Below are 16,450 nucleotides of genomic sequence, written 5' to 3'. Positions count from 1 at the left end.
CGAGCGCCGAGCGAAAGAACCGGGGTGGTGGGGAGGCGAGTGAGTCGAGCGAGGAGCGGCTCGGAGGAGCAGGTGCCGGCTTGGAGGAGGAGGAGAGTTGGAAGGAAGGGTTGGACTGGAGAGCGAGGCGAGGAGGGCGCGAGCGCGGCTCGGTCAGGCTGCGCGCATCTTGCGTGGTGGAGAAGCGGGCGCGCATTACCACAGGCGCAGAGGGTTGAGGAGGCATCCCTTCCCTTCAGGGAGAGACCCCTCGCGAGCAGCTCAGCGCGGGCAGGTGCTCAGCGCTCCCTTGCCAGGAGAGGCTGCCTTGGCTGCGCCTTGCAGGTGCGTCGTGAAGACGGTGCCCGCCGTCAGCGGGTCCCTCTTTTTGGGGAAATATGAGTTGTGTGGGAAAATTGCATGAATCTGGGCAAGGGGACGACGAGCTGCTGCTGGCGGCAGGTGCGTTGCCCGCCCGGCGCCTCCCCTTTGTCCCGCTTTACTGCTTGGCGGAGGCAACGGCAGCAGGTGGCCGACGGCACAGCCCCTGGGATGTGGGGCAGCAGCCTTCGGGGCGCGCGGTCTGAACGGGGAGCTGGGAAAGTGAGGAGGCTGGAAAAAGAACAGCCCTTTCCCCCTCTGGAGGCACCTTCCTCTCCCTGAAATGCACGGCTCGTCACCGCCACCGTAATAATTTTTAAAGCTCCCAAAGGGGCGCCTTCCGTTTCCTCGAGTTATTTTAGCGCCCTAGAGCGCTCGGCTCGCCTTTTGGCCGCCGCATGTGTGAAATCAGAAGTAATAATAACTCGAGCTGTAGTAAGAGTTCTTTGCTAGCAGTAGTAAAAGTTCCTTTGCTTGTTGGTCCTTCTGCAAAACTGCTAAGGCTGAAATTATCTCCCTTCTGCTAATTACACCTTCTTCATCATTTAGCGATAGATGTGCGGGGCTGCGATCCGAAGCATGCTTTCTTCCAAGTAAATGTGATGGTCTTGCTCCCAAGTTAATACGACCGGGCCAAACTATATCGAGTCTTTCCCTGCAGTGGTAAATTTCTAATTCGAGATGTGTGAGAGCTCTGACCTGTTTGGAAGCTCTGCTGCCTAATTAGTATTTGGGTGAATATGTGGTTAATTGGTGGCAATGAAGGAAATGTATTCTCCATATCCTCAGAGAAGGTCATCTTCATATATTTTTATAGCTCACCTATTCAGAGGCTAAGCAGCCCCATGAGCCTGAGAGGCCATGATTCTAGGGAGCTTTTGTAATTGACATGAAATTTGAACCTGTGCAAAGTGAGCCCTATGCATGCTTTGGGTGGAAAAGGGGCATGATCCTCCAAATAATGCTTAGGGGAAATGGCCTTAAGATACTCCTGTGTCTTCTTGGAACTTTTGGTAGGTTAGGGTAATTCTTTTCAATGGGACCTATCTCTCATTTTATTCCTACAACAATGTCTAGATTTGTGAGATAGTGGATGGTTCTAGTGTGGCACTCTAATCACTGCACCATATTGCCACTTCGGTCATAATATATAATGTTTAATATATTGGCTAGATATGGATAAGGGGCAAATCATATCTGAGAGATATATATAGCAAGCATGAGCTTTCTGAGCAAAAACCTCTGTCATGCAGCTAGTGAACTATTGTTAATCTCTTTTTTACATTCTGTGCTGCCATTTGGCCCTCAATAGTTTCCCAAGGTCCTCAACAATGCGATACAAATTGCAGTTAAAACACTAAAACAGCAGCATAAGAACAATTAACCCCCTCTTCAGATTTTTTTTTAGTGGTTGTCAAGCCAACAAGTAGGTTCTTGACTTTGAAAGCTAATATTACAATAAATGGGAAGATATTAAATCTTTGTCTTGTTGCAGCTTGGTATTTGTGTATTTTATTTACTTCTATGCTGCCAATAAGCCTTTGTTTCCCCTTCATACACGGAGAGTGTCTGATGTAAGTACTTGTGCAGCCCAGTGCTGTGCCTGTAAGTCCTTTTGGGTTCAGTGAGACTCCCAATTACATAGGCATGGGATTGTGTTAGATAAATCAAGTTGATGGTTTAAGAATTTCAGTCATAACACATACATTGGTTGCAGGGATGATTGTATGGGAGCGGGTGGTGCTGTGGTCTAAACCACTGAGCCTCTTGGGTTTCATAGAATCATAGAATCGTAGAGTTGGAAGAGACCACAAGGGCCATCGAGTCCAACCCCCTGCCAAGCCGGAAACACCATCAGAGCACTCCTGACATGGTTGTCAAGCCTCTGCTTAAAGACCTCCAAAGAAGGAGACTCCACCACACTCCTTGGCAGCAAATTCCACTGTCAAACAGCTCTTACTGTCAGGAAGTTCTTCCTAATGTTTAGGTGGAATCTTTTTTCTTGTAGTTTGGAACCATTGCTCCGTGTCCGCTTCTCTGGAGCAGCAGAAAACAACCTTTCTCCCTCCTCTATGTGACATCCTTTTATATATTTGAACATGGCTATCATATCACCCCTTAACCTCCTCTTCTCCAGGCTAAACATGCCCAGCTCCCTTAGCCGTTCTTCATAAGGCATCGTTTCCAGGCCTTTGACCATTTTGGTTGCCCTCCTCTGGACACGTTCCAGTTTGTCAGTGTCCTTCTTGAACTGTGGTGCCCAGAACTGGACACAGTACTCCAGGTGAGGTCTGACCAGAGCAGAATACAGTGGCACTATTACTTCCCTTGATCTAGATGCTATACTCCTATTGATGCAGCCCAGAATTGCATTGGCTTTTTTAGCTGCCGCGTCACACTGTTGGCTCATGTCAAGTTTGTGGTCAACCAAGACTCCTAGATCCTTTTCACATGTACTGCTCTCAAGCCAGGTGTCACCCATCTTGTATTTGTGCCTCTCATTTTTTTTCCCCCAAGTGCAATACTTTACATTTCTCCCTGTTAAAATTCATCTTGTTTGTTTTGGCCAATTCTCTAATCTGTCAAGGTCGTTTTGAAGTGTGATCCTGTCCTCTGGGGTGTTAGCCACCCCTCCCAGTTTGGTGTCATCTGCAAATTTGATCAGGATGCCCTTGAGTCCATCATCCAAGTCGTTGATAAAGATGTTGAATAAGACTGGGCCCAAGACAGAACCCTGTGGCACCCCACTAGTCACTCTTCTCCAGGATGAAGAGGAACCATTGATGAGCACCCTTTGGGTTCGGTCAGTCAGCCAGTTACAAATCCACTGAGTGGTAGCATAGTCAAGACCGCATTTTACCAGCTTCTTTACAAGAATATCATGGGGCACCTTGTCAAATGCCTTGCTGAAATCAAGGTAGGCTACATCCACTGCGTTCCCTTCATCTACCAGGCTTGTAATTCTGTCAAAAAACGAGATCAGGTTAGTCTGACACGACTTATTGTTCAGAAATCCATACTGACTATTTACTATCTCCCTCTTAACAAACTCCCAGCCATCATGAACTCCCTTTCCTTTTAGTATTACTGTCCATGGGATCTCACCCAGCACTTCCCTAAGTTTTATGAAGTCGGCTTTCTTAAAGTCAAGAAATTGAGTCCTAGTATGCTTGGTTGCTCCTTTCTGCTGTATAGTAAACTTCAGAAGAGCATGATCACTCGCGCCTAATGATCCTTCCACTTCTACCCCACTAACCAGGTCATCAACATTGGTTAGGACCAGATCTAAAATGGCTGTTCCTCTTGTTGCTTCTCCCACTTTCTGGACAACGAAGTTGTCTGCAAGGCCAGTGAGGAATCTGTTTGACCTTATGCTCTTGGCTGAGTTTGACATCCAGCAAATATCCGGGTAATTGAAGTCCCCCATTACTACTGTCTCCCTTCCTTTTGCATGCTTGGCCATCTGTTCCAGGAAGGCATCATCTATGTCCTCCGTTTGGCTTGGGGATCTATAGTAAACTCCCACAATGAGGTCACTGTTATTCTTCTCTCCCTTAATTTTGACCCAAATGCTCTCACTTTGGCTTTGAGGTTCTAAATCTTGGATCTCTTCACAGGTATACACATCCCTGACATATAACGCCACTCCTCCTCCTTTCTTGTCTGGTCTGTTTCTCTGAAATAGATTGTATCCCTCCATTATTACATTCCAGTCGTGGGACTTATCCCACCAGGTTTCAGTGATGCCTATTATGTCATATTTAGTTTGCTGTACCAAGAGCTCAAGCTCTTCTTGTTTATTTCCCATGAAATAATCAGAAGGTTTGCTGATCAGAAGGTTAGCGGTTCAAATCCCTGCGACAGGGTGAGCTCCCATTGCTCTGTCCCAGGTTCTGCCAACTTAGCAATTTGAAAGCACACCAGTGCAAGTAGATAAATAGGTACCACTGCGGCAGGAAGGTTAATGGCGTTTCCGTGTGCTCTGGTTTCCATCATGGTGTTCCATTGTGCCAGAAGCGGTTTAGTCATGCTGGCCACCTGTCTGTGGACAAACGCTGGCTCCCTCGGCCTGAAAGCGAGATGAGCACTACAACCCCATAGTCGCCTTTGACTGGCCTTAAGCGTCCAGGGGTCCTTTACCTTTACATGATGCATGATTCAGTAAATAAAGTAAAAAACACAAGGCACCTTTACTCATAATCTTGAAAGCCTACCATATTGTCATGAACAATAGAGGTAGCCTTGGTGTGAATCAATCCTATCTACTGCTATTTAGCATCCTGAGGGAATTGAGCTGGTATGTGGCATTGTCTGGTGGGAGTGTATTCACATGCTGCTTATTGTCATGGTGCTTTGATTCCATCCTTTTGTCAACTGCAGCAGGGGGCCAATACAGTAAGTATATGAATAACTGGACTCCAGATCCCTTTCTTTCTCTTTCTTTTTCTCTTTCTCCAAAGGGTGCCTTTGCAGGGCAGACAAAAAAGGTTGGTTGGCTGGTTAGTAACATTCTTTGCACTTGGGGAGGGGGATGCAGTATTACTGTTGTTGACACTTGCCAGTTGTTCTCCCCAAATCCTGGCAAAAGGCTTTAGGCTGCAAACCCAGGCATACTTACCTGGGAAGAAGCTCCTCTGATTGTATTTGGTTTTTAAGGGTTGAATGAAGGATGGGGTAGGCATATAAGCCTTACTGCCAGCTCTGCCTATTCCCATTAGCAAAGGATTTAGAAGAGCTTTGTTCTCCAGTACAGTTGATGTTCCAGTAGTGCTAAACATACTTATGAAAAGTTTAGGAGTGCAGCTCACCTGCCACCACCCACAACTGTGTCCCGGTTTCTTAATGCTGGAGTAAGGTAATGCAAAGTAGGAGCCAGTAGATGCAGGCAAGCTTATGTGTGCGTGAAAGTTTAATTAGTTGAACATACTTCTGCTGGGGGGGGGGAGGTGCAAGAGGTGTGGGGAAGGGAAAAAATATGCTGTTTGCTAGGAGGGAAAGAAGCCGAAGGGAGTGATTGGGTCGGAGGGGGGGGGGACTGGAGGCCTGAAGGGGTATGCAGTTGATCACAGATAATTAATGGCAAAGGTCAGCAGGGAGTTTGGCCACCTGACCTCCACATGGCATAACCAGTTGCCCAGAGAAGGGAGAGAAGAAGCTAAATGCGAGTCATGTTGGGATTTGCTGGCAGAGTTTGAAATATTGCTCCTTGAATTTTGTTGCTGTGCTTTGTGACAGAGTGGAGGGAGAGTGAAGGACCTTTGTACTTGAGCTGCTATATTTCAAAAAGTGAAAATTCGAACAGAAAAGTTGTTGAACTTATCTTTTGCAAAATCTCAAAGAAATGAGCTATTTCTGAGGGAAACCTGCAAAAACAACACTGCTGACACTGGACACTGCTTGCGGCTGCAGTATTCCGGATATGCCCTGGAAATTCCGGACGTATGGCAACCCTAATTCACAGTCCTCTGCCATGTGCATATACCTACAAGCCATCTTTTCAATACCAAAGCTACAATCATTCCACTTAGTAAAATATAAAGCCTAAGTATCAGCATTGGCTTGGGTATCCCCCCCTTTTTTTTTTGCTTTCATATCCTACGAATATTATCCATTCAGGTTGCAAATATGGTGTGAGTCCCACAGTGATTTTAAAAATGCATGCAGCACCTCCCAATTTTGATAATATATTTAACAGGATTTATATACCGCTTGATTGCAGGAAAATCTCTAAGCAGTTTACAGAAATACATACTAAAACCTGATCTCTGTGGCTCAGTGCATCTGCCTGTGTCAACCAGAAGGTTGGTGGTTCAAACCCACCCTGAGATGGTTGTGGGCAGGATTCCTGCACTGAAGGGGATTGACCCCTGGGGTCACTTCCAACACTACAGTTCTATGATGCCATCTTAAAATTATTGATTAAAAACAGTTAAAAAGAGGTATCTTAAGATTATTAAAGTAAATGCTGCCACACTAAAATACTGATTTCTTATAAGCGAGTATTATGTAGTACCAGTTTCACAAACTGAAGTGGTTGAGTGGGGTAAGGCAAGTAAAAAGGTCCTAACTACTAAGTGTTTTCCAGATCAAGCACAAGGGAAGCCCCACATAGAGTGCACTGCAGTAATACAAACTTGAAGTCACCAGTGCCTGAACTACTGTGGTCAGGTTCTCTGATCCAGGAATGAATGTGGCTGTCACAAGGTTACAACTGGTAAAAGGGGCTTCTAGCCACTGAGGCTACCCTGGGCCTCCAGTGACAGAGCTCGATCAAGAAACACCCCCCAACTGAAAATTGTTCCTTTGGGGACAGTGCAAAACTGTCCAGGGCAAGCAGTTGACCAATTTCTTGGATGCAGGAGCCACTCACCCATAGTGCCACTGTCTTGCCAGAATTAAAGCTAAGCTTATTTTCCTTCCTCCATCTCACCACTCCACTCAGGCCACCAGCCCAGGGCCCACACAGCTTCATTCAGATGTTACAGAGAAATGAAACTGAGTGTAGTTAGCATTCTGATAGCATCTTGCTCCCAATGATCACCCCCAGAGGCTTCGTGTAGCATTAAATAGCTCTGGAGATAGAATAGTGCTCTGCAGCACCCCATAGCGTAACCACCAGGGGGCTGAAAAGGACTCTTCCAGTGCTGTACCCTCTTGATTCAGTCTCTTGGCTTGCGAGATCGAGAAGCAGGAACAAGGTTGCGCTCTCCTTGTTCCCCTCTCTGTGAAGGTCATCCATCATGTCAGCCGTGGTCAACTCAGTCCCATGGCCTGGCCTGAATGCAGATTGGAGTGGAACTAAATAATCTGTGATAATGAGGGCATTGAGTGTGGATAAATATGGAAAATGCATTCAGTGCTTCTGATCCCTATGAACCACATTTTTGCTTTTGCACTTTAAGTTTAATGAATGAACAGAATGAACAGTGTCCCTGACTTCAGTTACACTCTGTTCTTCCATTAATTTTTTTCTGGAAACACAGGACTTAAAGCCAGTATAACCTTAAAATGTTATCTGAACTTGGCAGAAGATGAAAGGCATAAGGCGCAGCTTTTTAGAGACTCTCTTTGTTTGCTGGAGCTGGAAAATATTCCAGCGGGGCCTGCAGAGAACTCTAAAAGCAGAGAGCAGAGGAAGTAGAGAAGCAGCCTCCTTACTAGTATTATTAATGCTTTAATTGAAATATGTTCTTGGGAGTGTTGAGGCTGCAAAGGACTGTAAATTCCGGTCTCTTTGCTTTTGGCACCTGTTCTGGGGTATATTTTCTTAGCATTTGGAGTTAAATGCCGGCAGAATCTGAACTGAAGCAGAATCCTTGTTGGAGAAGCACACTTTCCCTGGATGTAATCACGTGGAGACTCTGGGTTTAAGAAAACAAAGTGAATATTTATTACTGGAAATACGTGTCGATAGCCAAATAGAATGGGAATCTTTCCTAAGGTTGGGATGTGATGAGCCATGCTTGCTCTTGCGTCTCAAGAGAAGAGAGATCCAAAATATATCAGCTGTAAAGATATGTCAAGAGGAAAGCATGAAGAAGAAAAGGAGGGAATAAGAAGTAAGGTCAGCAACTGACTAGGCCTGCCATGTGTCCTCTTTTTCCAGGACATGGCCTCTTTTTCAGAGGTAAAAATGCTGTCCGGGTGGATTTTTTAAATTTGCCAAAATGTCTCTGGCTATACTTTCTGGATGAGATACAGATATAACTGGTGGTTAAAGACTTGCTTTCCTCTTCTCTTCTCCTGCCCCCCTTAGCAATATATCACAGCTTCTATAGCCTACATATTGTAGGGGTATTTAAAATGAGAGTCATCATTGTGTCCTCTTTTTTGCTCTTCAGAATATGGCAACCCTACCTAAGAGTATCCATCTAGCTCTGAAGGAAGATGAACACAAGGACAGTCTAGGAAGTTTGGAGGTTCCTCTCTCTCTGCCCTTTCTCATGCAGATACACCAGCCCACAGTGCAAGCTGAGTTGCACCTCAACACTCCCAGCATATTCCATACCACTCTAAGCTACTCATCCAAGTGTGTTACTGTTCATGTTTAGCCTGGTAATGAAAGCTGAAAGTCCTTGGAAAGCCTTTTGCCAGTCTTCAAGAATTGCCTGAAGAGTGGTCTCAGTGCAGGGGACCTGAGATTCTGCATTCATCTTTGCATCACAGAAGGCACCCCAAGGCCAGGAGGGGCTCTGCAGCTCCCATTAATTTTTTACCCTTCAGGACAGCTTGCTTTACTGCTAGCAACTTGTGTTTCAGCTGGAGTTATCTCTTTCTGAGTGGGGCTGTTACAAGGGACTTGTTGGAGGGCTTGATCTGAGGGTTGCATTTCCTTTTACAGTACTTGTAATGTTTGGTCCATTGTGCAGAGCTGTTTAAATTAAGCATCCGCTCCTCTTTATTTCGAAAAAGGTCAACCCCACTGCAAATGCTGATGGTATAACAAAGGATTTCTCTAAGCTCTTGAAATAAGTATTTTCCCTAGAGGCAGAACCTTCACAAAAGCCTCTTCCCAGCCCCTTATTTGCCAAGGCAATCCCACAACTGGGTTGAGAGGTGGGCTTGTAGTGGAGAAGGGAGGACATTAGTGCTTAACCTTCCTTCCCTAACCTAGTGTCCTTCAGCCATTTTGGACTGCAACTCCCATTGATCCCCAGCCAGCACAGCTTCGGAGGCTGGGGCTGATGGGAGTTATAGTCCATGGCGAAGGCACCAGGCTGGGGAAGGCTGGGTTAATAATTTCCATGCTGACCGATTCTCCTCATAAATGCTATTCTCCATGCTGAGGGGAAAGGAGTAAAACCCCGGAATATGTTTTCAAGGGAGAGTTGGCAGCCGTGAGTTGGGTTAAGCACCCCCTTCCACCTACCTGCCCCCTCCTGCAAATGTGCCTTCTAACGTTAGCATTTTGAGGCAGCCTCAAATGCAGCTTCAAGTGAAGCTGCTTGTTCAAGCTGCCTACTTTTGTCCCCTCTCCCCCATTGGATAGGGTGCTGGGGTGAGTAGGGGAATGAAAATTCTCTTTGTCAACTTCCTTTCATTCAGGGGTCTCAGGATCCATGCCCATATATCTGTGATAGATTATATTATCATTAATAATGCATTGGCAATTGTTGATATAGGCTCCTTGCAAAAGATAAAACAGGTCCTTGAACCTCACAAGCTTAAAATTCAAGGAACAGACAGTGCAAGAATTGTGGAAGAATTGTACTAGTCCTAGTCTTCTCGACTTGAGTTTGGTAAGAGACTCATTTGCAGTAACTATTAGGGGATTCACTGAAGGACAGTGCTTGCCAATTCGGCCGTGACTCATGCTTCATGGCAACCTAAGCCAGTTGGCATTATTGCAAGGTTCTCAGAATAGAAAGTGTTATCACTAGTGATCTACCAAAAAAAAAGCAGTGTAGACCCTGGATTTTCATTTAGGCTAAATCCAGTTCTTATGGCTTGACAACATTATTTTATGTTCTGTTGATTCGAGCTGATAATGGTTAAGATCAGACAATTATAATGTGAGTCCAGTTAAGATAGCAAAACATACACGTAAATTCTAACCTACCGGTACCTGTATTGTATTTTGCCACAGCAATTGGGCTACCATAAGAAGAAAAATATTGTAAGTTGCTGTGTTTAAAGGTAAAGGGACCCCTGACCATTAGGTCCAGTTGTGACCGACTCTGGGGTTGCGGCGCTTATCTCACTTTATTGGCCGAGGGAGCCGGCGTACAGCTTCCTGGTCATGTGGCCAGCATGACTAAGCCGCTTCTGGCGAACCAGAGCAGCGCACAGAAACGTCGTTTACGTTCCCGCTGGAGCGGTACCTAGATCAATGCAAAAAGGCTTCTCCTGCCTCTCCTATTCCTAGTTGTCAGGCTGACTTCATTATAGGAGGGGGGATCACCCCAGGCACTGCAGGCCATCCTCCTGTGGTTTCTCAAAGAGGCCCCATCTGGTTGCAGAGACCTCTTTCAGAGCTCTGAAAGAAGTGGTCTCCATCTTGATCTAGACAGGAAGTGACAAGACACTGTCAAGCATGATGCCCCATACCAATAACGTCCAATGTATTAAAAATCGTAAGGGATTGAGGTGTGTACCTCAGTGTGCTTTGGACCTCAGGTCAGCAACCCACAGGGCAAGCATAGAATTGTATCCAGCCTGACAACTGGCTTGGGCACAACATACTGTAAAGCACACCTCATTTCCTAATTCATTTTTACCTATATTGGCTGCTATTGGCCTGAGGCACCTTGCTTGAGCACGACTTGAACCCAAACAAAGTGCTGTGCTAGGTGTGGCTATGTGATAGCAGGTTATGATAATGACTGTTAAACAACAACATACTGTACAGTTGTACCTTGGTTCTCAAATGCCTTGTGACTTGAATGTTTTGGCTCCCGAATGCCACAAACCCAGAAGTGAAGGTTCCGGTTGGCGAACGTTCTTTGGAACCCGAACATCTGACGCTGCTTCCGTGGCTTCCGATTGAATGCAGGAAGCTCCTGCGGCCAATCAAAAGCCACACCTTGGTTTTCGAACATTTTCAGAAGTTGAATGGACTTCCAGCACGGATTCTGTTCAAGAACCAAGGTACGACTGTATGTCAATGCCGGTATAGTGAAGGAAATTTACAATACGTATTTGGGTTAAAAGCTTTAGAGAGGTTTTTCTTCTTGAGTGTTGTACTAAAGGTACAAATACTCCTGTTAAATATTTTAAAATCATTTCCTCCTTTAGGAAGAAGAGAAGATATATAATAAAAATAAAGCAAATAAGGGGAGCTGTTTGACTCTATAGAAACTGAGATACTGCAGCCTCAGTGCCTGTTAGTTTTCAACTGTTTCTATTTTCAGGCACTTCCAGTAGCAACTTGTGACGGAGAATAGCCTCATTTTGCCTCAAACTGGACATTGCAGCTATTAGTATGTTGCTACTTCTGCTAGCTTAAATGTTATCCTAAAAATGATTTATTTTATTTCACCCTTATTTTTACTAGACTATATTGGATGCTGTGTGTTGTGGAATCCCTCTGTAAAATTTGTGTTCCCCTGATTCCTTTAACACTTTTATTGTGTGATGCTGCTTCCAGTACTTCCCAAAGGCATCACCGTTTATATTGGGTTTCTTTCCTGTTCTGCTGCTGAGCTTGCATTCCGACTTGAGCAATCCAGCTATGGGGTTAGAGCTTTTCTAAACCTAAAATGCCAAAACACACAAGTTTACCGTAAGGTTTTGCTGTTCCTGCAGTTTCCAGGTGAATGGTGCAATTGTTTGATTTTTCCAGAGAGCACACTTAGTTGTTCAAGTCCTGGCAGGTTGTGTCATCTTCTCTTACCCAGCAGCCTAAGAGGAAAGTGGCTATTTAGTCAGGCTGTGGGTTTTTCTGCATGTAATAGCTAAAATGCTAAGCAAATGGTTCATAGAGTCCAAGAAACTGATGTGAAGAATTCCGTTTTTAAATTCTACATCCATGTTTTTAGAAAGATAATTATTGGGGTGGTATTAAACATACTCAAGGGTAATCCTCCCACTGGAAGCTTTCTAGCTAGAATACGACTGTGTATTAAAAGTAATTGTCATGGTGGAAATGAGTAAATGCAATGCTCCTCACAAAATGTCTGTTCCCTGTTCTTCTGTGTCTTACCCAGCTTGGACTGTGATGCCTTAGCAAATAAATTCCTGTTGGTATTGGCAGCATTTGCAGCAAATGTTATAATTTGAGCCTGTATAAATGCTTAATAACTTCTGCAAGTGGGAATATGCACTGTGCTTGACAAACCTGTTCTGAGAACAGGAATTAAATCTTCTTGCTAGGCAGAGATTTTAGCTTGAAAACAAAGAATTCTCTGGTAACGCTGTGCATGTGGAAGCTGGCGAAGAAGGATGGCTTACTAACATACTGTTTTGTGCCTCTTGTAAATATTTTCTCTTCATTATTTTCCTTTGCATTTACCATGCCTCAGCAAAAGGTTGAGTGTTTTAGAGCAGCCATTTCCCACAGTGCTGCTGGGGGCATCTGCGGACATAGAATTGTAGAGTTGGAAGGGACCCTGAGAATCATCTAGTGCAATGCAGGAATACGCAGCTGTCCCATATGGGGATCGAACCTGCAACCTTGGCGTTATCAGCACCATGCATATGGGGCTAGAAACATTTGGTTTGTTTTTATTTTAGGCAGCTTCTGGCAGCCTAAAAATGTGTGTGTGGTGGCATTAATCACACTTCTTTTCATGTTCCGCCTGGTTGTCTCAGTACTATTTATTTTAATCCCGGACATTTCTTGCCACATTTGCTATCACACATAACAAAGTTAAACACCGAAGCAATGAGTACGGCTGTTCACAAAAGGGCACACTTACCTGCCACTTGAAACGATAACAGCGGGACACTTATTAGCAAGCACATTTGAGAGAGAGAGAGAGAGAGCGCGCGCGCGTACTGGCTTTCCAATTCAAAGTATAATCTTGCAATGGCAATAACGTTCCTTGTGAGCTCTGTCAAGACATTTCAGAAACGTTGCAGAACTCGTGCTGTTTTAATGTAGTACGAAAGCTTAGAAGAAGAGCCTTCAGGTGACTACCAAGAAAGGTTTAGAGATACTGGATTTCTATTATAATGACAAAATAACATATGACCTACAAGCCTACCTGAGAGTTGTCACCCTTTCTATATGACAATTCAGAAAAAATACAAATTACCCAAGTTGTGTAAGCTGCTGGGTCAAAGGAAGAACTCCTTTCAGAGCCTGACCTTGGAATTCTAAAATTCACAATAGCATGAATTCTTTTCAAACTGCATTCAAAACCAATTCCCACCAAGAAATCAAAGGCGATACCTTTTCCTGTTAAAATTATCTCTAATGAGCCCAGGGCTGAGGTTTGATGGTTAAATTTCACATATCTCCTACCGGGCAAGATACTTGTAGCATATCCTATACAATACATTAGAAATAAGTTCTGTTGTGTTCAGTGGGCCTTTGGCTGGGATCTCATACACACTTCCCTGGGTGTAGGGCCCGTTCAGCACAATGAGACTCACTTCTGAGTAGAAATAGGATTGCACTGTTATGATGACAAGTCTCCCATTGACATTCACTCCCTTGGCAGCTGACACTTCAAGGGGGGAATCCAAAATATGGGCATCCTATCCCATTCTGCTAGTAGTGTAATTTTACAGTGTAACTGTAAAACCAGTGTGAGCCATCACAGCAATGTTCATTTTCTGTCATAGCACTAACCTCGTTTAATGTGCTGCAAGTTTGATTAGTTTCTCTCTGAAACGTAACAAAATATGGGCTGAATGGGGCCTTGTGCTACCCTTGCTCTTACAGTGAGGTTGCTAAAACTTCTGTTGCCCATAAGAGCAATATTTTTGGTCAACATTTCCACCTGCTGGAAAGCTGGAGATCCCCTGTACCAAAATTAACACAATTCCCTCGATATACTGAGTAAATGGAGTCATGTGAATCAATCCTGAGTAGCAAATGTTTTATTTATTTTTCTGATGGCAGCTTCCTATTGTGATAAAACATTACATTCTTTTTCATTGTCTTTTTATTATGAGCACTGTCCTGCTTTATGCTATGGCAGTATAGAAATAGTTGTATAAATACAACTGAGGTGCAGCTCTGGGTACCAAATAATTTGAATGTAGGTAATCTTCTACACTGGAGTAACAGGTAGCCCCTTAAGGGGCCAGGAGAAGGTAAAAAGGGGAGGTATACATATCACCTGTATTTTAACCCTTGTTCAGCCTCTCTGTGCTCTTTCAGATGCTCTTGAACAATGGACATTGACTCTTCATCTGGAGCTCATTTATCCTGGTGACTGTGGGACCATGTCTACTCTCCACTATCTATAGATGGACAAGAACCCTCGCAGCAGTTCATCCACTTTGTTGGTCTCCTTTGCACCCCAGCCACTGTGGTGTGTATTGTCAAGGTTGGTTTTTCATTCTCATACAGGATAAAAAAGGTTACAGTGGTACCTTGGAAGTTCAACGGAGTCCGTTCCAGAAGTCTGTTCGACTTCCAAAATGTTCAGAAACCAAGGTGTGGCTTCCAGTTGGCTGAAGGAAGCTCCTGCAGCCAGTTGGAAGCCCCGTCAGACGTTCGGTTTCCAAAGAACGTTCACAAACCAGAACACTCACTTCTGGGTTTGTGGTGTTCAGGAGCCAAAACGTTCAACTTGCAAGGCATTCAGGATCCAAGGTACGACTGTATTTGGTATTATGCTATAGAGATGGGATGGGGAGGAGCTTTTTCACTGCTTGCTGGAGCTCTCAGTTCTAGGAACACGTATTCTTTTTGCTTGAATAATACTAGAGGCTTGCTGTGATCAGTGATTAGATTGAATATGCATGATAACATATGTGCCATTTTAGAAAGAGTGGCAACTACAGGCTGTTCCTTTCTTTTTTGCCCTCTGGGGCTGTGGTGATCAAAGAGTTAACTCTGACCCTCCCCTGTACTGGCCTGGCTATTGTGCATCCCTTGCACAAAAGCCTTTCAGCTGCAAATTCCATTCTTGACTGGATGCAGCTGTTGGCCTCTGGGCTGCCTCTTTTGGGATGCAAGATGTAGAAGCCCTGGTCAAGCATGGGGACCTGCAAGGATCTGGAGCTTGTCCCTTTTAGGTGTGGAAAGTGTGTGATTTGTGCAGCTGTCTACTGCATGCAATGTGAATAATTCATTTCTCCTCTTTGCTGTTGCCTGTTCTTCTTAGGTGCCTCCTTACCTCTCATTAGTGCAGGGCCTGGTATGTCAGCTGGAGGCAGGCTTGGTTTTTCCTGAGCCTTGATGGGATTTGTCAAGACCCTTTCCCTTTTCTTCCTGTTTATTGAACTTTGAAATAAAAGGGATGGCAAGAAGAAAGGAGCGTAAGAGCTGGATTGACCCTGGGAGAGAGAGATGTTGAAGACATTCTGATCCCCCTATTATTCCACAAGAGCTGAAGTGGGGGAAGTGGTCAAAATTGGTGGCAAAACCCTTTCCTTTAAGAAGGCAAGGCCTCTGCTCTGGAACTGGGTGACATGGGTGATTTTTTTTAAGGTTTCCGCCTGGATTTTCTGTAATGCTTGCGAAAACTGCTGAGTGATGCTCTGATTCTGACCTTGTGGACTCAAAGTTGTCTTGAGGCACAGACTACTATAATTATTTCTGGCAAGAGCTAGAAATGTGGAGTACTAAGATCAGTGTGTGTGTTTTTTTACTGACAGGGGAAAGGGAACAAAGTGCGAAGCCCCTAATGGATTCTGAATTGCCACTATTTTCATTACTTCATTTGAATGGGCGTTGGTGCCCTTTCTTGCCTGTAACATAAAAGCCCTCCTGTCCTTTTCAGCTAGGCACAGAGTCCTTATGTCTGCCACTGAGGATTATTCTACACAGAACTCAGTAAGAGATCTCTTCCCCTCACCAACAATTTGCCTTCTGTGCAGCACACCTTCACCTCAGGAACCTCACTTGGTTAGCACAGCAGTGCAGGTGAATTTTTATCACAGAAGGTAACTTGGCTTACACACAAAACAGAGCCTGGGGGACTCTGCAGACCTCCCTCCAATGCTGTCTGATCAGATCTTTCCCCCATTCTAATTCAGCCCCACCTTTCATTCCAAAGATATTCTGCATGGGAAATAGGGGTCGAGGAAGGGAGTGTTAAAAGGGAGTTTTTAAATGGCAGTTGGTGGGCTTTTTATTTTTATTCTCTGCTAGGGAACATTAGGAAACCATAACAGCATATTTAGAAGTAGGATGACCTGTCCAAAATCTTTTCAGTGCCTCCACTAAAATAATTGGCATTTTAAGTGCGTCACACTGTACTTCTTGTGTTTCCTAGTCATTTGATCCCACTGTCCACTGTATTTTTCTCTGCATGGGCTTTCTGAGGATAACACTTCATGTGTTAGATAGACTTTACACCATGAAAGGTGGGTTTTTTTTGGGGGGGTCACCACAAATCTGCTAGTCTTTAAGGTGCCACAAGACTTTGTAATGGTTTAATTTACAGAGCTTTAAAAAGTGCTTAATGAGCATTTATGCTTTTAGTGCCCTATTTGGACCTCCATAGTCTCCTATTCTTGGAGAGCAGACTAC

The 16,450-nt window shown here is 44.5% G+C and overlaps 1 protein-coding gene across 1 annotated transcript in view; it reads left to right on the top strand.

Annotated features, from left to right (window-relative positions):
* The first annotated feature begins 69 nt into the window (after positions 1-69).
* The window catches only part of LARGE2 (LARGE xylosyl- and glucuronyltransferase 2), a 49,237-nt gene continuing 32,856 nt past the window's right edge, over positions 70-16,450 (top strand). Inside the window, exons 1-2 of the mRNA XM_079952981.1 lie at positions 70-324; positions 14,129-14,297. The gene's annotated coding sequence lies outside the window, so the exon portion shown is untranslated. The remainder of the gene's footprint in view (positions 325-14,128; positions 14,298-16,450) is intronic.

This window comes from Podarcis cretensis, assembly GCF_951804945.1.
Source record: "Podarcis cretensis genome assembly, chromosome: 1".
In the NCBI taxonomy this organism is placed as follows: domain Eukaryota; kingdom Metazoa; phylum Chordata; class Lepidosauria; order Squamata; family Lacertidae; genus Podarcis; species Podarcis cretensis.
Note: the sequence above shows the minus strand (reverse complement) of the source record. Positions and strands in the feature narration are given on the sequence as shown.